This window comes from Lepisosteus oculatus, chromosome 14 (genome assembly GCF_040954835.1).
Source record: "Lepisosteus oculatus isolate fLepOcu1 chromosome 14, fLepOcu1.hap2, whole genome shotgun sequence".
In the NCBI taxonomy this organism is placed as follows: domain Eukaryota; kingdom Metazoa; phylum Chordata; class Actinopteri; order Semionotiformes; family Lepisosteidae; genus Lepisosteus; species Lepisosteus oculatus.
The window spans coordinates 13009124-13030714 of NC_090709.1; the positions used below are offsets into that span (position 1 = coordinate 13009124).

At 48.0% G+C, this 21591-nt stretch overlaps 1 protein-coding gene and 1 non-coding gene across 2 annotated transcripts in view; both read left to right on the forward strand.

The window, feature by feature from the left end:
- Positions 1 to 21591, forward strand: part of LOC138242764 (zinc finger protein 271-like) — a 1399044-nt gene that overhangs the window by 389132 nt on the left and 988321 nt on the right. The gene's annotated exons all lie outside the window — the stretch shown is intronic.
- On the forward strand, positions 20750 to 20822 carry trnav-aac (transfer RNA valine (anticodon AAC)). The gene has a single exon. It is a non-coding gene; the product is annotated as a tRNA-Val (tRNA).

Below are 21591 nucleotides of genomic sequence, written 5' to 3' on the forward strand. Positions count from 1 at the left end.
GCACAGCATAACCACTGAACCTCCCTTTTTGCTGTGCGACAGGGTTAGGGTTTTTGACCTGAGCCCACAATTTTCCACGCTGGCAGTCCACCAGAGGCTCCAGCCTGTCAAGCAGGTCTTGGCCAATGAGTAGTGGCTCTGTTTTAAACCTAGAGACGTAAACAGGATGCACCACGTTCATTGGCCCGAACCTAAGTGCCACCCACACTCAGTGTGTGATCCTGGCATGATCCTGGGTATAGCTGGAAATATCTATCTTACACGGTTCTACCTTAAGTCTGATGCCTTTTCCTTTCGCTACTCGTTTGAGCTCGCTGAGTAGATCGGCTGACATCAAACTAATTTCAGCCCCAGTGTCAATCAGTGCTTCTCTATCTAAGACGTTTTCAAGAGAAACCTTGATATAAATACGCCTTGCTTTGCCTTTCTGGCTGAGATTCCCTAAGAATTGTTGGAAGCCTGCCTTTTCTTTGACTTCAGGGGCGGGGTCAGCGCCCAACTCAGAGTCACAGCCTTCTTCACAGATAGACTGAGGGAGGGGCTTGGGACGGATCCCCGCCTCCTCCAGTGAGAAGGGGCGTGGTCCCCCTCAGCTCATTCACGCTTCCGGCATTCGGTGCGGAAGGTTTACCCTGTCCTGATCTCTCAAGCAGGGCTTGTTCAAGCCGGGCCAGGCGGGCTGCAGTCGACTCCCTTCGTCCAGCCTTATGATAGGATCTGCCTGAGCCCTTGCCTTCCCCGTAGCGCTCACGGCGGCTCTGACGCTTAGTGCGGTCCTGCCTGCCTATTTTGCGCCGGGGCTTATAGGGCTCAGGAACCTCAGCTCCCTCGAGCTGAGGCGAGTCGTCAACCCTGCTGGCTTTAGTGGCGAACACGGCCGTTTTAGCAGGTTTTCGCTCTGAGGAGGCAGAGACTTCAGCTCCCCAGGCTTTTTGAGCCAACCTTCTAATGTCAGCCATTTTCATCGCTTTTGCATCAGTGTGCATCACAATCATTTTCCTGACTGAGGGATGCAGATTAGCAATGAATAAACCTTTGAAATTCACGTTCTCTTCGCAACCCTCTTCATTCCGCCCCGCAAAATAAGTGCGCCTAAGCCTCTCATAATAGTCGCGAGGGGCTTCAGCTTTTTCGTGCTTAATATGGTGCGCAGCGGCCACGGCAGATATGGGATCGATACAAGCCGAAAATTCTCCGATCATTGCCTGACACAGCTCCTCAAAGCTATTACAGACCTCCGGTCCTTGTCTAGACATCCACTCGTGGACCGCTCGGCTGGTAGTTTTCCTTACTAACATAGCCTTTTCCTGTTCGGACGCTTCGGGCATAAACTGCAAAGTATATCTCAGCTCATCGATGTAGGTTTCCACATTATTCCCTGACACTGACGGGTCAAACCTTTCTACATCTTTGGCTAACTGCCTCAGGGAGTGGAGGTTAATTTTTATGGTTTCTCCGCGGGCAGGAGGACGGCCGTGATCAGGAGCAGGGGGTCTATGCCTGAATTGAATCGCCCTTGCGTCTCGCGCAGGACTTGGCGATCTCCCCCATGCCGATCCGACCACAGACCCTGGCCGGGAGAAAGCTCCTCCCGGCGCGCTGGGTGAGCGCTCCGGGCTGCTAGGTGGGCTGGCATGCAAGTGGGATCTAGCCTGTTTTGCTTCCAGTACGGCAGCATGTAACTCCTTTTGCCTTTCCTGGCTGAGCTCATTTAAACTCTCAATTTCTTTTTCTTTTTCTTTCAAGCTCGCTTCCAGGTCTCTCCTAGCTACCTCAGCCGCAGTTTCTCTAGCAGACAGGTCATCTAATTTACCTAAAACTTCCCTGAGTCTGTCTTCACTTTCCTCATTTTTCACTCTCTTTTCTCTGATTATATCCAACAACTCAACTCGCTCCGCCTTATACAGATGCAGCCATTCAAAATGCGCGGGCGATACCGCATTATTTTGCCGTACGCTGTACGCAGTCTACCGCGAGTTACCGGTAAATACCGCGAGTTACCGGAAATTCTCCTATAATACAGCAAGCAAAATAATAGTATCCAGAATTTCCGCAAGGTGGAGCTAATAAAGCTCACCTCTCATGTTTTGAGCTGTCGCCATCAAAGTCTTTAACGAAGATATTACTAATAGTATGAATAATGAATGACCTTGGACAAGCTGTAAGTGTAAACTCAAAGTATTGCCCTGGTCAACATTCTTTTTTTCATTGACCGTCTTTGTAAAAGTAACACCACAGCATTTCGCAATCACGCATTTGTTTCCAATCATGCAAAGTACAGTGATTCACCATGCCTTTCACATGCTCATAAAAGAGATTGATTTAGGAACATAAACATATTACCGTATGCAAACTGTACTGTATACAGTATGTATATGTATATTTAATGTCTTAACTGTGCCTGTTTAAGTATTGAATATTCATATCTAATTTTACCACTGAAGGGAAATCTTAGTAGCTGAGCATAAAAAGAATAGGAGCATACTGCAACGCGTGTGAAGGCCATAAACAATATTAATTTTGGAACATAAACATACAGTATATGGCTGGTCTCGGTACTTTAAAGAAAACATACACGAAACATGGTTTCATTATGACCAGAATCGGTCTGGAGATATTTTTAACTTGATTTACAGTATTTGAGAGGTATGTCTTAACACCGATACTACAGTGCTTAAGTACTGCTCACGTTTATGTTTCTAGGTTTATAGTATGCATTTCATACGGTCAAATTACTTTTGAGCAACTAATAAGAAGCGCGAAACGGTATGCGTTTTAGTTTCGTTTTGTGCTGGGACCCGTGGATTGATTAGAGATATCAAGTACATACAAGTCATTTTTTAAATGTTGTAGTTCGTCTTGAAAAAATGTTACGAGTACATCATCTATCAACAATTACACAGGTTCTGTTTCCATATTGCGGATTTTGGTTACGTAATATTATTTTCTAGATTTCACGTTGTGAATATATGATTTGGGCAAACAGAGCCGCAAAGAAGTACATTATAGGTTGTTGTTTTTTTTTTTGCAGTTTTATCTAGAACAAGCGATGCTTAAACCTTTGTCTGATTCTTGTGAAACTATCCACACGACAGTTACAGTACCTAGGAGTTGACTTCAGTGATGTCACTGATGGGATGTTTCTAAAAATCCATCCTCTGTATAACGTCTTCTCTAGTCGTCCTGCATATGTATTCGCTAATGAAGCTGTGTGTTCTGAGCCTGGATCTTTACATTTCTGTATGAACCAGCTTAGAGGGCTAAAGACAGCTTGTGTTTAAATTGAGGGTAAGGCAATTTATGCTTCTAAAGGCATGGTCAGCATTTATTATTGTACTGTGCTGTAAACTTGTTCTGTGCCAAGTCACATTATTTTATAGCGTTTTTATAGCGTTATCGAATCCGGTGGCGCTGTGTGTTAGTTTCCTGACTCCCATGTCACATGGTCTGTGATTGAAACCTGTAAAACCGGTTTAATTCGTCACAGCCAGCACTCCGGTTGTAAAGTAGAAGCAGGCGAGATTTCCAGCGAAAAACACCTCCCCCTTCTTCAGGTGTGAGGGTCTTCTGCTCAGAATGAAACGCTAAAATGTAATGTAGGCTCTGAATGGGTTCAATTATGATTTGGGCTTGATTAAGGTCGCTGCCTTTCATCTAAAACCCTACTTGAATCCTTCTAAACTAAAAATCAGTGTTAGTGAGTTCTAAATAAAGAGGTATCCAGGTAACAGTGAAACGGGCGGACAGTCTGGGGAGATCGGCAGTTTTCCATGTAAATAGTTCCGCACCCCTTGGTGTTTCTCTCGCTCTCTCTCGGGTCACCTGATCATTAGCTCGAAAGATTTGAGTGCTTTGTGTATATTCTAATGGTAGTGGGGGCAGGGTGTGTGGGAACAGGTTTGGTTGAAATTGCATTGGAGATCTATGTTCTTCACACCTGAAACATTTTCTCTGAAAGCATTTTCTCTGAAAGAATTTTCTTCGCAGTTTAACCGATCTTGTTACAGCATGTTACAGTTTACTATTATTAACCATATTAATTTTAAGTGCTTAATGTAAAATCTTGTAAAAATATATTTTCATTGTTCAAATATACATTAAGTCTGACTATCATATAATAAGTTAAATACAAAACTAAAGAAAAAATAGGGTTAAATATAATTCAAAATATTTTGCTAACAATGTTAACTGTTTATGAATAATAAAATGTATTAACTAAGGAGTAGGATGGCACAGTTGTTAGTATGTTTTTTGTTTTGTTTCTTTTTCATAAATACAACAGTAGTACCTGATGTCTCAGTGGCTTTCAAAATTAAATTATGCATGCAAACCTGTGAACTAGAAAGATAACTAAGCTATCCATCCATTTATAATGGTGGCAAAGTGGTTAGCATTGCTATCTTGCAGCACTGGGGTCCTAGGTTCAATTCCTGCCATCCTGTGTGTGTGGGGTTTACATGTTCTCTCTGGGTTACATGGTTTTTCTCCATATGTGTGATATGACTCCCTCTCGCACTCCAAAACATACTGGTAAGTTAATTGGTTTATGGGAAAACTGGCCCTGGTGTGTGTGTGTTTGTGTCTGTCTGTCCTGTGATGGACTGGCGCTATGTCCAGGGTGTATTCTGCCTTGTGTCCGTTGCTTGATGGGATAGGCTCCAAATCCTCTGTACTGGATAAAGAGAAATGGAAGTAAAGGCACTGTGTGGATGGAACTATACACAGAAACCCACTATGAAATGGCAGCATCTCACTGAGAATAAAACATTTTATAGTGCTGGCTTAAGGAAACAGCCTTTCCACCTCTCTTGCACATCAGTATCCATACCTAGTTATTTAAACAAATTGCCTCTAATTATAAACATCTTAATATGCTGGCTCTGTGGATCCGCATCAGCTATGTTTGCCCATTCCTTCAATTCATGTGCATCCAACACACAGTTCAATGCCAGCAACTACACATAATCTAAAATACAATCCTTATTTCAGTATCTATGTAAACATATAGTCTGTTAACTTCATCATCTTCATCAAAAGTATGCCTAATCCCATTAGGAAGTGTTCTTGTTATAAGTGTATTCCTCAGCTTTCCGCAAATTATCTTCTTCTAGCCAACATCTCTAGTCTTTTATCCTGCAATAACTCAGCCAACACTTAAATCTCCAAAAGCTGCTTGTGTTAATTTCTTGAAATCACAAATATCATGTGTAAATACTGGCCATGTAATACTCTGCATTGTGGAATAATAGTTTATTTTAAAGGGAACTAGAGAAACTAAGAACTAGAGAAATCAAGAAAGGCTTTTTTTTTCTAGAATTAATAAATGCACATCCTGTTCACTGGGGAAATCCACACTGAGCAATCTTCAATATGTTCAGAATATGACAGCAAGAATCCTATCAGGGATGCATTACACCTGTTTTCAAGTCCTTGCACTGGTTACCTATCAGATTTCAAGTCAACTTCAAAATCCTTATCCTCCTTATATACTGTCCTACAACTGTTATTATTGATCACCGAATTATTGTACTTGACATGACTTCATTCAGCCTTTCCTGAACGTCTATGACAGGCAGAGAGAATGCTGTTTCTGGTGCGATCTTTTGCAGCTGACATTTCACTGTTTTAAACGAACAAGAAATTAGATTGCTCATAAATCACTTATTCTATATAAACACAGTGTAATTGCCCTCCGAAAATCCTCTTTTTCTTGTTCGTTTTAGAGACCTTGATCGAAACTGATTTAAGATGTCAGAAAGGATTTATTTTCTCTGTATTTCCTACATTGCTTTGTCGAGATTTTAACTTTATATCTAACTTTATATCTAGGCTCAGATTTCAACTATAAATCTTACAGTAATTAATAGCAGTAAATACTGATGTTTTGCGCCCTCTTACCACAAAAATATATGTTTTGTAGTTGGGATTAACTTTATTTCGTACGCGTAGCTACTCCGATTCGGACACCGAACAGTTAAAGATGGCAGCAAATCAGACACCCAGAGAGGGGGGCGTCTTCTCGCCTCCATAACTAAAATGCCAAATAGGAGTGGCTTAAGCGACATACACAGTCGTGTAACTGACAGTTTGAGGTAGCCTACCGTGTAAATTTCGCTTTGTTGCTGATAGGTTAAGCTTTCGAAACTCTGCCCCAAAGTCATGTGACTGATTTTTCACCCTGTTTCGTTGGTTAAACGCAATGATCACAAGCACCACCATGGTAACTGGGATGTGTAGTTTTTAATTCCGTTTGAATTATAACTGTACGTACTGTCTTCATATTTGGCCAGGGCTTTAAAGAGAAGGCGCGCCAAAAAATTTCGGTGCCGTCGTCTCCGCTTTAAAGGTACCCCGTGCTGGAAGAATTTGACCTCGGAACGTTTGCCCAGCGTAGTTATAGTGGACATAAAAACAAGAGTTCGCTGGCATTATATCCTAGAAGACACAGACCGGCGCCAGACTGGTAAATGCTTGATGAACTAGGGATTGGACAGTTTCCAAGTGCTTGTACAATCGATGGAAATGTTCAAATAAATGTGCAAAAGAAATAAACAAAATAATCATTTATTTCTTTATCATATTGGCAAGCTAATGTCCTCTCTTTGCTAGTTAGTGGCTATGTTTCTGCGTTGGGTAGCAACGGGTGACTGTTCTCAGGCGTAAGATGTAAACAGCTTAATTTTCGTGTTAAATAATTTTTAAAAATTAAAATTCATTCTATACAGCAATCACATATTTGGGTACCGTTTCATAAAACTTTCATGCTTAAAATGTTTAGGGAGAAATGGAAGACTGGTGTGTATTTTTTCTTTAAACTATCAAGACCAGCCATACACAGTACAGTTTATGTACATACAGTAATGTTTATGTTCCTAAATTAATATCGTTTATGACCTTCAGATGCGTTATGCTCCTCTTCTTTTTATGCTCAGCTACTAAAATTTCCCTTTAGTGGTAAAATTCCATATAAATATTCAAAACAAAGCGGATTGAAACGTGCACAGTAAAGACATTAAATGACTAAATCTTTTCACTACCAACCAATGCACCACGAGTGCCCCTGTCAGTCATTTTGGCCAGCCAATCACTTACCGCGGTGCCCTACGGTGCCCTGCGGGTTGGTTACTGTACCGCGGGTTTTTAACGCTCATTTTGAATGGCTGCATCTGTATTTCACTTCAGCCTTTCAATCTTGCTTCCTTCCAATGAGGACGGAGCTGCGGGAGAAAGGGCGCTATAGAGGATCGCTGTGGAGAGCTGCTGCTGTGCTTTGACATCTGAGCTCTGTGGAAAATGATCTCAATACAATTCTGAAAAACGCGACTCCCCGAACGCCAGCCGAACAAGTCTCCACAGCAGAAGCGCTGTGTCTCTTTTCAGCTGGCGATAAACCTTTCCTCGATCCTTTGCGGACTCGTAAAACGCTCTCTACATTGCTCAAGGGGGTGTGGCCGTAAGCGAGAGCAAGGCTCGCTGGCACCCTTCTTATAGAGAGGACAGCTCCGTCACCTCTTTTACGACGCTGCTTTTTTTCCCTTGCGTTTTTCTCTTCTTCCCACGTTCTCTCTCTTCACTGCCTTCGTCCCCGCTCTATTTCACTTCAGCCTTTCACTCTTGCTTCCTTCCAATGAGGACGGAGCTGCGGGAGAAAGGGCGCTATAGAGGATCGCTGTGGAGAGCTGCTGCTGTGCTTTGACATCTGAGCTCTGTGAGAAACGATCTCAGTACAATTCTGAAAAACGCGACTCCCAGAACGCCAGCCGAACAAGTCTTGAAGTGGAAATCTAATAAGTAAATTGATTCTTAAAATGTAGAGAGCTTTGCAAAAAATATATTGGTGCTTTAAGATAATATATTTCAAGGATGTAAATACTGTGCTACAGTACGTGCAGAATTTTAGAAAACAGTGCATCAACAAATTACACTGTTTAGGTTACTTTAGAAGACAATGTACCAAAACAATATATGCTGTCTGGGTCGTTAGAATTAGCTGAAAGTAACTGATTAGCTTTGAATAACAAATCTAGTGCTTCTTCTCTCGCTCTATGATGTAATCTGTTTTGTCTCAGGGAAAGGGGAACTTTTAGAAGGGACAAAGCGCTGAGCTGTTTTACAGCGCAACGTCTTTTAAAAACCCTGTACTGCTTGTAACAAATTGAGTCTCTGGTTGCACTTTGCAAAGTGGCAGCAGGGCTTGCAATATTGAAATAAAGACCTTACTCAGGTGAGAACTCTCTCTTGTGGCTTCCTTGATAGTTCCATGACAATTTGGGGGCTCGTCCGGGATCACAAACCTGAACGCGAACGGCTGCTGAAACTCCATCCGGACCCGGACAATTTTAGCAAATTGGACGAACCTCGGAGGATAAATTGTTTATCCTTCCAGAGACGCGTCTGGAGAATTGGCAGCTGTCTGACGCCAGTAAGAGATCCTTAAAAATTAATAGTTTGAGAAGCGAGCCACAGGGGTGTTCTCACGCGGGTTTGATGAGTCTGGGACTCATATAAAGAACTTATCTTAACACAGACGTGTGGTTTTTGCTCTGCGGAGTAGTTGATGTGAGAAGGTTCTAAGTAAGGCACCGATCGGTAAAAATTGGAAATTAAAATTCAAAGATGAAAATGGGACCGAGCAGTCCAGCAAAAGTACATGTACGACAAATTCAGAGAAACAATTATAGCCTGGGTTAGAGTAAAAAAATGTTTTATGTTCATGAACTGTAAAGCTAGGGTAATAGGTGTAAGGGAACTTGCACATAATTTATATATGATAATTAGGGGCCCATAACTATGAAGGATCTTTGTAAGTGAATCAGAATGGACAGTGGAAAGTTGAATTAGGAAAAAGAAGTTTCCCGAAGAAGGGGAAACTTAGAAGAGAAGGAGAAGAAAGGAAGAAAGTGAATTGGTAAACTTATGTAATGGGAAGAGGAATCACAGAAATAATGGGAAGCTTAAAAAAAGACTAGTCTTGAAACTAAAGAACAGCAAGCTGCAGCTAAAGTCATGGCCATGCGTACTAAAAAGAAAACGTCTCCACCGAAACTAGAAAGCGGTCCGGAGCCAAAGCCTTTTCACTTGTTAGTGAAATGCCAATGTGCACTTTTACAGGTCCAGAAGGAACTCCAGCATATGTACATTGACATTGGTCTCCTAGTGAATTATTTGCATTAGTTAAGTCTTTTCCTAAATTGCCTGATGACCGTAAAGAATTTCGAAGAAAGGCAAGCCTTGTTCTTGATTGTCTTAAGCCTAATTACAGTGACATAACCTTGTTGCTAGATCATATTGTTCCTAAAGGTTTACAACGTCCTCTAAAAAGGAGGAGGCAGATTGGCGGATACGTGACCCAAATGATGAAGAAGTATCCATCTAAATTTAACCACACGGACATGGAGAGGAAAAGTTAGGCGGCCGCTTCTAAAAAGAGGTAAGGACTCCTCTTTTCTAAAAAGTCCCTTGTCCTCTCCATGTTGCTGTGGTGCTGAAGCAAGTACAACAGAAAAATGAGTTAATGGTGTATGTGTTTTTAGATGCCTGTTTTGTGAAGGTGGGGTAGAATAAAAGGGATTGCTGAAGGAATAGTGTCTCGCCCTGCCCGTGCGAAACAATCCAGGTGTTGCATCCTGGTACACAACTGCAGTACGGCTGAAGGTAGTAACTAGAACTGTACTCGCAGAAGAGCCGAAAATGGTAACTCGATTCAACTGTGTGTTTAAAGCCAGGATTTGGAACCTGGTCCGTGTTCCCGAATTGTGATAGTTCGTCAGTTTGTCTCGACTAGGGGGGTTCCGCGGGGCGCCTGGGAGACGTGAAAATGGTTTGGTGTGAAGAAAAAAAAAAGTTTGATTAATCCAAAGTGAAACTTAAAAGAAATATGTCAGACGGAATTTAGGCTGAACAGGAATGTAGAAAAGTGTATGAACATTTGGATAAAAATAAACAATATTTAGAGGAATATTTGAGAATTCAACAGAATATCATAGATGAGACGCAAAAATCTCTGATGGAAAAGCTAAAAGCAATGGCTGAATGAAACAAAGTTATATATGCAGAAAAAGAAACAGCAAAAGAAGAAATAGAACGCCTTAAGAGAGAATCTAGGAGAAGGGTGGGAATTAGTGTGGAGATTTTTGAAAGAGCATTACCCACCGAAAACTGATTAGAGAAAAGTAACAGCATGTCAGCAGAAGGAAGTGAGGATGTTTCAGATTTAACAGAAAGGTTTATAGCTTTATGGATAGTATACTCGGGGTTAGCCGATGAGAAGGAAATGAATGAAGATACTTCCACAGTAATAAAACACATTTACTTGAGTGGGTTAAAACATGATGTTGCCAAGAATGTACAACTATGCTTTCCTGATATTACGGACAGCGGAGACAGATTTGATTTAATAATTTGCGAAGCATGCATGCAGAAGTGCGAGCGCTGCAAATGGGAGGTAAAAAGACTCCCAAGGAGGAGAAAAGGGAGCCGCCAGTTTGTCGAAATTATTGTGCGACTTTAATGTTATACCGAGATATAAAACCCCAAAGACAAAACTACTAATAAGCTGGTGTGCAGTTACTAAAAAAAAGGTGTTTTTTGGAGAAATTGTAAGAAAGAGGCTTGATTTCACAATTAAAGAACATGTCAGAAGCTGAAACGAGAGCCGTGCGTGAACTAACAGTTTTAATCTAGTAAACCCCTCTGTAGCCTTCCTAAATTTATCTCAGGATTGAAATAAAAGTGAAATAATCTTACAGTGTGCAGTAACTGGGGGACACAGGAGCACAGCTGTCCTGTTTTTAGACTAAAACAGCATAAAGATGTGATATAAAGTTTTCTAACGGGTAACAGGAGGCTACAGGAGAAGGGGTGCAAGGGTTGTGTTTAAAGCAAATATAAGCTGTCACAGTCTGCTTGGGAAAAGATGTACAGTTTCAACTACTGATGTGGGTGGGGGACACTCCAGACCTATTTTAGGCCCAGACTGCAGCATTTTATAAGGAATTACTGCATGAAATAGCATTTATGTAAACTAACTCAATAGAGTTATGTGATATTGTGATTGTTTTACCTAATTAGGGAATCCATAAGGCCGGGCTACTCCAAGTATTGGATCTAAAGAGGAAAAAAAGGAGTATAAAACCAACTACATGATAAAGCCAGGGTGAATGCCTTCTCAGAACGAGCTTGTCCAGTGAGGTATTGGTTTAAGGGGGGTAGTGCAGTCTAAAGACAAAATTGCCTTGACCCCTGCAGCAGAAACCGTTTTTGATGTTTCGAAACAAGCTTTCTTGCAGACACTGGCCCTGGACTGTATTCCCTCAGACTGATCATCTGTATGTAATCTGTCTGTAAGTGAAAGAAATGGGTTGTGAGCCGTTGTGCTGGTGCAGGAGCATGGAGATAGGCATCGTCTGGTGGGTTATTATTATGATGGACTGAGATCACCCTCAGTCTGCTGGAACAGTGGAATGAAGGAACAGAAAAGATTGACTAGACATCAGACTGAAGGAACACCATGGGATGCGGGCTGGATCAAACAGAACTGTGTAATAGACCTGTTTGATACCATCACAGGCCAATCAACGAAACTTCCTGGAGGGATGAATTTGGCTAATGGATTGTTGAATTTGCTAATTCTCTATTGTAGTATTGTAGGTTGTTAATTGAAGTGGTGCACGGGGCTGGTGAACAGGTGCTGGACGCTTGGAGACCTCCAGTAGAGGGAAGACACGACCTGATACCTGGCGAGTGGGTGTGGGTGAGGAAGATATACCCTGCCAGATGTTGCAACCCTGCTGGGAAGGACCATATCAAGTGCAACTGACTACCGACTCTGCCATCTGAGTGACAGGATGAGCTTGCTGGATCTACGCATTGCGCTGACACCGAACCACTGCACCAGAGACTAAGTGAACATTATTATATTGTCACTGTTTCTGTGTTTGTTGAGCTTCCTGAGGGAGGGTGACAGTGTACCTGTTAAGTGTAAGGAGTTTTACTTTTATAAATGGGGATATGGAATCAATACTTTATCAGTCAGCCACAAATAATAATCAGAGCTCCTGTTGGGATTGTATTGCTATAAAAGATGCTCATGGGAGTAATCCCCTTTGATAGAGGTGATTATTCAGGTTTATTGGCATGGGTAAATAGCCCTGCTTTTAGTCTGAGTGTAACTCAGATGTATTAGAATGGAAATAACGGTATGCTCCTCGCTATAATCACAGTTTTAGGCCATTCTCTATTAGGGTGATAGACAGCTGTTTAGGTGAGCAAAGACTAAACAGTACTTGTATTCTAGACAATTATTAGCAAATTAATGACTTAGCAAAGCACATCTATGATGAAGAAAAATATATATCATAATTATAATCCAGATGATTGGGGCATTGGTGCATGGCTACAGTCTGTGCTAGGAACCTGGAGAGGGTCTCTGGTTCAATACGTATTCGTGTGTCTGGTATTATTCGTTATAATCATACTGTTAATATCCTGCTTGAAAAACATGTGGACTAAAGCTGCTGCTTCTGTACTAATTGTACGCCCTGAAGGGATCATGAAGGAAAAAAAAATCATGGGAAAGGTTCTCTTATCTAGTGGCAGAACCTGATGTGTAGAGCAATATAGTTTTAAGGGGGGTTACCCTTGGGAGTGATTCCCCTAGATGCACATTATTATTATGATTTGTTTGTTCATAATAAGATGTTTTGCAGGAACGGGCCAATCAGAAATTTTACAACTTCAGCTAGAATTGTTCTGCAAAATGGCACAGCTGAGGCAGTGGAACAATGTGTAGATTTTTCTAAGAGTTATTACTCTTCTGGTGAAAGACTTCAGGAAAAAGAAGTGGTGTTCACTCAGGTGGAGGGGGCCATACCAAGGCTGCTGACCACTGCGACTGCTGTGAAAGTCACAGAAAGGGTGCCCTGAATTCATGCTTCCCACTGTAAAAAGGTCACAAACGAACTGAGCAAAGCGCAGGAGTGATGTCTCCACAGGGATAGATGGGGATCACATGCTTGGGACTGATGTGCCCAGCCTTTTTCCTTTTTATGTGGAAGCCTGTCACCACCCAGAAAGAGGAAGAATCTAAATGCGAAGCCTCTTTGTATACAAACTGGCTGAATGAAACTGATAATGAGGGGGATATGAGTAATTTGTGGTATAAACCTATAAATCATACTGTAAAGTTAAAGAAATGCATCTTGTTATGAATGTGCTTTAATGCCTCATTCTACAGCCTCACCCATTTCTCTCCTGGTTAGAATCACTGGGCCAGGGGGAATGTTTTTCTTTAAGTTACTAACACCGATTATAGTAGCTGTGATACTTGTCTTCCTGTTTTTGTGTTGCTGTACGACATATATTATTTCAATGCTTTGAAATATGGTAATGAATATGTTTGCGCATCAGTATGTTCTGATAAGAACGCAAGAATCCGAAGTATGGGAGCCTCCTGGGAGTCCATATTGTAACGCCCTCGCCTGGTGGTGAAGAGGAAGCGCCCCTAGGCGCTCGTAGTACCCCTGGGCATGCTGGGAGTGGTAGCCGGGGAGAGTCTGAGGGTCAGCACGATGACCAGCGGCTGACCCTACCTGTGTAAATAATGTCCTAGTAATTCTAGTGCCCTGTGTAGTCCTATAAAAGTATAGTGTGTTGTTAGGTAATTACCACCCTAAATATGTGTACGTGTTCCGTCAGTCTCCTCATGTGTGTGTAGATCCTGTGTTTGGTTTTGTGTGGTTGTAAACAAATAAAGCTAATGCTTGTTTGTTAATCGCGTCTCCACTCGTCCTTGTTCTGAAATGAACCTGCAAACGCTACATTGGTGTCAGAAGCGGGCAGAATGGACAACTCGTGGCAGACACTACCGGGCGCTACCTGGAGCCGGGCGGAGATGGAAGGAGTGGCCTGCCAGGTGCTCCTGGACGTCCCGGAGGAGGACAGAGGCGACTACACAGCGCTGGCGGCGGCTCTCCAGCTGCGTTTCGGTGTAGAGGAGGCGCCGGACTTGATGCGGGAGAGGCTGGCCCTGCGGCAGCGCCGACCAGGAGAGCGACTGGGCCCGGTCGCCGCGGATGTCATGTTCCTCGCCCGCCGAGGATACCCAACTTTCCCCCGGGAGGCACAGCGGGAGATGGCTCTCCAGGCTTTTCTCAAGGCCCTCTCACCCGAGGAGCTGCGGCGCTACGTGCAGCTGGCCGCGCCAACATCGCTGGAGCAGGCCTCGGCCATTGCTACATGGGCTGAGGCCGTGTTCGGGGTGACTGGAAGCGCCAGCAGACGCAGTGCGCCCTGCCGGCTGACGGAGACGGCGACGGAGGAATTCAGCGAGGGGGAAGAGGAGCCAGCCCGGGCAGCGACCCCCGCGGAACAGCCCCGCACGCTGTTTTACAACCGCTGCGGGAAGAGAGGACACCGAGCCCGGTTCTGCCGGGCACCCGAACCTCGCACTCCTCGATCGGCGTCGGGAAACGGGAACGGGGCGACTTAGCGTGGGGAAGGCCGCCCCTCGAACACCTCAACCCCCGCTCCGGAGAGCGCTGTAAAAACCGGCGCCCCTCACGGCACCGTGGGGCGAGTCGGCTGTAGCCGGGGCCTGTACCTCCACTGCCGGATCGAGGACCAACCCTGCCTGGCCCTACTCGACACTGGTTCATCGGTAACCCTACACCGGCCGGGCGTCCTCCCCGACACCGAGGGCACCAACCCCCCAGGATGGGAGGCCTCCAGCCTGCGGCTATGGACCGTGACGGGACAGCTCGCTGCAGTCCAGGGGAAACAGGTGCTTGCCTTCCATCTAGGTGCAGCGACGGTACGCCACCCCTGCTACCTCGCACCCATCCAGGAGGACTGCATTCTGGGGCTGGACGTACTGCAGCGAGTGGGGGCCAGTTTGGACTTGAGCTGGCAGGAGTTGGTGTGGCAGGGGTGACTTCACCTGGTGGAGGGCAGGCCCGGCGAAGGCTGAGGGACGCGGGCTTGCCGGAGCTGGGAGAAAAAGAGGCAGTGGCGGCGGCGGCGGCGGCAGTCGCCGGGGCAGACCAGGCCTGTGAGCCGGGGAGCGAGCGTGCTGGATCCTGCTCCCGAGTCAGCCGGGGGGCCAGACAAGGCGGCGGCGGCAGGAGCCGAGCGTTGCGTGGAAGCGAGGCGCGCCATTGAGGATCTCTACCAGCGGAGCTGCGAGGGCCTCGATCAGGACCAGCGGCAGCGGCTCCAGGCGCTACTCGCCCAGAACGAGGATCTCTTTGCGGCGATAGATGAGGACTGCACCCGCACTGCCCTGGTCCAACACGAGATCAACACCGGCGACGCTCGGCCCATCCACATCCCACCGGGACGCATGGTTCATGCCAAGCGGACCGCCGCCGAGGAAAAGATCCGGGAGATGGCCACAGCGGGGGTGATTGAGCCCTCCGCGAGCCCGTGGTCGGCGCCAGCTGTACTGGTAAAAAAAAAAGACGGCTCGTGGAGGTTCTGCGTCAACTACCGCAAGGTGAACGAGGTCACCCGGAAAGATTCCTACCCCCTGCCGAGGATAGATGACGCCCTAGACTTCATCACCGGGTCGACCTGGTTCAGCTCCCTGGACCTCCGCTGCGGCTTCTGGCAGGTACCGCTTGCTCCCGATGCTCGCCCGAAGACGGCCTTTTCTATCGGCCAGGGCCTCTGGCAGTTTACTGTCATGCCTTTTGGCCTGTGCAATGTCCAGACGACGTTCGAGAGGCTGATGGAGAGGGTGCTGGCATCTGTCCCGCGGAACCAGTGTGTGCTGTGTCTGGATGATCTGCTGGTTCATGCCCGGGGCTTCGACCAGGCCTTGACGAACCTCCAGGCGGTGCTGGCCTGAGGCTCAACCCCCGCAAGTGCGAGCTCCTGCGGCGGGAGGTGAGCTTCCTGGGACATGTTGTTGGACCGCGAGGGGTGGCTACGGACCCAGGTAAGGTCGCCGCAGTGAGGTACTGGCCGACTCCACGCACCGTCACGGAGCTCCGCAGCTTTCTGGGGTTGGCCTCGTACTACCGGAGGTTCGTCCGGGACTTTGCCAGCATCGCTGCCCCGCTGCACCGCCTCACCGACAAGGGCCGCCATTTCGACTGGGACTCGGGCTGTGAGACTGCCTTTGGCCGGTTGCGTGAAGCTCTGGTGGGGGCCCCCGTGCTGGCCTACCCCGACCCGCGGTTGCCGTATGTTCTCGACACCGACGCGAGTGACTCGGGGGTGGGGGCGGTGTTGGCGCAGGAGGGGCCGGATGGGGAGCGCGTAGTGGCCTACTATAGTCGGCCTTTGACTAGGCCTGAGCGGAACTACTGCGTGACCCATCGCGAGCTGCTGGCGGTGATGGCGGCGGTCCACCACTTCAGGCTGTACCTGTTCGGGACCCGGTTCCGGCTGAGGACCGACCATGCGTCCCTCACCTGGCTGCTCCACTTTAAGGAGCCGAAGGGGCAGATGGCGCGATGGATAGAGATCCTGCAGGAGTACGACTTCACTGTCGTGCACCGTGCGGGGTCTCACCATCTCAATGCCGACGCTCTCTCGTGGCGCCCCTGCGAGGCCGCGGACTGCCACCACTGCGCCCGGTGGGAGCAGCGTGAGGAGGCTGTCCGCACCGTGGCGGGGGTGAGCACCGCGGTCACGGCCCGGGAGGGGCCGCTGGGGGTGGGCCTGCCAGACCTGGCGCAGCGTCAGGCAGCTGATCCTGACGTGGGGCCGGTGCTCTGCTGGAGGGCAGCAGGAGTGCGGCCTACGCGAGAGAAGCTCGCCCCGCACCCGAAGTCTGTCAAGGCCCTCTGCGCCCTGTGGGAGGCCTTGGAGGTAAAGGACGGGGTGCTGCACCGGGGGTGGCGGGTACCCTCCAGTGGTGAGGTACGGTGGCAGCTGGTGGTGCCTCGGTCGCTCCGCGGGGCGGTGCTCCGAGCGGTGCACGGCCAGCCGGGCATGGGGCACTTCGGCGGTAAGAAAACCCTGCAGCGTCTCCGAGGCCATTTTTATTGGGGTCTTTGCCACTGGGACGTGCAGAGGTACTGCCGAACGTGTGCGGTGTGCGTGGCGCAGAAGGGTCCCCCCGAGCGCTCTCGGGCCCCCCTCCAACAACACCAGGTGGGGGCTCCTATGGAGCGGGTGGGGGTGGACGTTTTGGGCCCGTTTCCGCGCACCGAGGCTGGGAACCGCTACGTCTTGGTGGCCATGGATTATTTTACGAAGTGGCCGGAGGCCTACGCCCTCCCGGACCAGAGTGCCCCAACGGTGGCCGATGCACTGCTGGAGGGGATATTTGCCAGGCTGGGGGTGCCGGAGGAGTTACACAGTGACCAGGGGCGTAACTTCGAGGTCTTCGCCAGAGTGTGCCAGCGCCTGGGGATCACTAAGACGCGGACCACACCGCTGCATCCCCAGAGCGACGGGTTGGTGGAGCGGTTTAATCGGACGCTCGCCACCCAGCTGGCCACCCTGGTGTCCCGGCACCAACGGGACTGGGACCGCCACCTCCCCCTTGCGCTCTGGGCGTACAGGACCGCGGTCCAGGAATCCACCGGGTGCACCCCGGCCTCGCTCATGCTGGGCCGGGAAATGCGAACCCCGGTGGACCTGGTCTTCGGCCCGCCGCCCGGAGACGGGTCGGCACCGCCGGCTGGACCGGACTACGAGTGGGACCTGCGGCAGCGGATGCAGCAGGTGCACAGCTTTGCACGGACCCACCTGACACAGGCGGGGGTCCGGCAGAAGCGGCACTACGACCTGCGCTGCAGGGGGCCTGCCTTCCAGCCCAGGGACTCGGTTTGGGTGTACAACCCGCGCCGCTGCAAAGGCCTCAGCCTTAAGCTGGCGCCGTTGTGGGAGGGTCCCGCTGAGGTACTCGGGGTGGTGGGTGAGGTCTGCTACCGTGTCCGGTTGCGAACACGGGGGAGAGTGGTGGTCCTGCACCGAGACCGCCTGGCCCCCTACCGGGCCCGGGAGGAGGAGCCGTGTGGGGAGGCTCTACAGGAGCAGCCGGGGCTGGAGCCGGACGATAGTGGGGCGTCCGTGGGTCGCCAGCCGTCACTGCGGCGCAGGGTTCCACAGCAGTTAGCCCAGTACGAGTACAGCCTGAGGGGGGTGTTCGACGTCGGCGAGACGCCAGACGCAAGATGCCAGACGCCAGACGCTTCAGGTGGGGGCAGTGTAATGCCCTCGCCTGGTGGTGAGGAGAAAGTGCCCCTAGGCGCTCGTAGTACCGCTGGGCATGCTGGGAGTGGTAGCCGGGGAGAGTCTGAGGGTCAGCACGATGACCAGCGGCTGACCCTACCTGTGTAAATAATGTCCTAGTAGTTCTAGTGCCCTGTGTAGTCTTGTAAAAGTATAGTGTGTTGTTAGGTAATTACCACCCTAACTATGTGTACTTGTTCCCTCAGTCTCCTCATGTGTGTGTATATCCTGTGTATATCCTGTTTTGTGTTAATGTTTGTTTGTTAATCACGTCTTCACTCGTCCTTTGTTCTGAAAAGAACCTGCAAATGCTACAGGTTTTATTTTATAAACACCAGTATTGACACTTTGATCAGTATATTTATTTTAGTAGCCAGTCTTATAAATTTACAATTTAGATTAAGTCTGGTAACAGTTATACAGTTAATTTAAATCATCAGACCACTGATGGAACTGAGAGCTGGGTGGAAATAAAACCAGGATACACATTTTAACCTCCAGGATCAGGAGTCTGATCCTCCTGGCTTCTTTACTCTGAAGATTTGTGTAAAACTCTTAAAAGCGCTTATTTCAGGGACTCGTGCTTGTCCTCTACTGCTCCACACGGGTACGCTTTGTAACGCAATAATCTGCGATGTAAACTTTTTTTTCTGTTTAATGAATTTTATTCCTAGGTTTGTCGCTCTCCTTCTCCAACTGTGATGATTCGCTTCTCTTCACAGTCCGGTGTGTTTTTTTTTGGGGGGGAGATTTTATATCTGTAAGAAAAGCCCCCCCGGGGCTCCGGACAGGAGTCTCCTCCAGCTCTGCTTTGTCAGAAAGAGCGCTGTGACGTCACAGACACCAGCCAGAGCGCCGGGATCAGAGAGCGAGACCGCGGGAGACGCGCGGAGGGAACGGAGGAGAATTATTGATCACTTATGTATCGACAACCAATTTATTCAGCTGAAGGACCATAGAATAATCGATTAACTTCACTGATTGGTGAGTACTGATTCTTTTCTTGACCCTGTTTAAATATCTAGAAAACAGTCAATAAAGACTGTATCGATCAATTACCATAGTGCGTTTAGTGTTAATAATGTTCAATCCGAAATTAAACAATGATTATTCATATTATTATTTAGGTAACTCTATCCTAGAGCTAGAAAATTATATTCCAAGTTGATAAATGTATGTAAGTAACAGTTTAAATGCATTTTTTCCAGTGTTTATAAATCATAAGTATGGTAACCACGGCAACAGCCGGCACGTCACTGTATGTGTCTAGGTGTCTCGCATTCGTCACAGAGAGTGTATGTGACGTCACGGGCAGCAACTAATTCTACTACTAGTGTATTCATTTTAACATTAGTGAGAGTACAACTGGTAGTTTTAATGGTAGTGTTCATAACAAAGTGTGAGTATTAATAACAAAGCGCTTGTTTGTTAATCGCGTCTCCACTCGTCCTTTGTTCTGAAAAGAACCTGTAAATGCTACAATATTCTTTACTCAGCAGCTTATTAAAAACAGCTCCCGTGATGTTCAAACCGATTTTTTACACAGAACACTGACACAGCTTTGCGTTCTGAATCTCTTTTTCTCGTGTGTTTATTTAATGTGGCACAATGCACTGGGATAAGGGTATTCTGTTCACAAACCAATAGCATTTAAACCACAGCCCAGGTTCGATCTGTCTCCCCGAATCACCAGGGCGCACACACACACACACCCATGCCGTTGAAGTGCTCTGCTTCATTTCTAAGGGCAACTCAACATTCACTCCTACCCCGAGTGCAGAAAAGACAGCGTCCGCAGCAACAACAGCTCAGGTCTCTGCACAGGAGCTAAGCTGCCCCCATCTCCTCTGCTCTGCGGCTCCTGCGGAGCGGAGTCCTGCCTGGAGCCGTGTTTGCAGGCGGCGGATCCCCGCGCCCTGTCTGTGCGTCGTGTCCAAGAGCTCCTGGGAGGAAGAGAGAGCCCTCCCACTTGGGGGCTTTTCCACGGTCTGTGTGAGGAGGGGCGGGTGTGTCCAGTAGCTTATCGAGCGGAAGCCTGGGGCGGCGGAGAGCTGTGATCGTGCAGACCTTGAGGTGTCACCTCTTTGTCTGCTTTCCCGCCCCCCCCTCCGCCCAAGCTCTGCTCCAAAGTGGCCCGGCAACCCCTCACACCTGCACGTGTCACAACGTAAGGTGTGGTCATGAGACACCCATGGGGTGTCGTTCTGTTCTTGCTAATTGTTTCCTGCCCGTCGCCGGCAGGAGTCCATGCGAGGAAGATGCGCTGGACAGAGCTCAGAGGGCGCACCTGGGTGGCTTTCCTTCTGAGTGACGTTCCTGCAACACTCTCCCGCTCCTCTTGGTGCGCTCATGCCGCAACACAGGAAGGCTGGAGCAGGTGGCTGTGTGCTCTCTGCTCAGCTGGGAGAGCGTCAGACTGAAGGTCTAAGGTCCCTGGTTCGATCCCGGGTTTCGGCATTTTGTTTCATCGCGCCCTTTGTTCCTCTCTCCAGCGCACCCTGCCTAAAGTGACGCGTCCCTTTCTCAGCCCGAAATGCAAGCAAGACACCAGCAGCGGTCCCTGCAGGTTTCCATAGTGTAGCGGCTATCACGTTCGCCTAACACGCGAAAGGTCCCCGGTTCGAGACCGGGTGGAAGCAGCCTCGTTTTGCACGCTCCTGTACTTCACAGAGGTCTTGAACGACCGGTCATTTGTTCCCAATGTATTTCCGGTGCCTTCGTGCACTCTTGTACCAAACGCACGTTCCTTCTGTACGCGGAGCCGATCATTTGCAATTGGGCTGTGCCGACAGACCAGGACGAGCTCTGTCGGCTCAAAAGCAGCGCAGGACCTGCAAGAACAACAGAAAGATTAGCATCCAGCGGGGGCCTCTTAGTGAGCCCAAGATCTCATCAAGAATCGGCTCCAGCAACAGGGCTGGGCGCATTGTTCCATTCTCCGACCACTCTTGGTGTAAACAAGTCCCTCCTGGTCTCTGCTTGAAATGCACTTTCCTGCATTTGCTTTGGTGTAACTGGCTTCCCCTGCATAGTAAGTCATTGAAGAAAACCAAGAAGAGGTCGGAGTGGCCTCTGTCGTTCATCAACGATCCAGTCAGGCAGTACTCCTCCTATTCTGCCAGTATGCGGATTCGAACCGGGGTTGTTGCGGCCACAACACAAATTCTGAGCACTATACGATCACAGCGAGTTACCGAGACATACACAGCCAGTAGGAAAGGATGTACTCTCTTTGTGTGACACTAGTCGGAAAAGTCCTGACGCTGCATTTCAACTGAGCCCTAGTATACATCAACCCTTCGACACTCTGAGTGCCAACTCTCTTGTGTGTTTTCTCCATCAAGCAGGTCATCAAGGCAGCAATTACAGTTTGCTTACATGACGCACGCACAACATGGCTGTATGCTC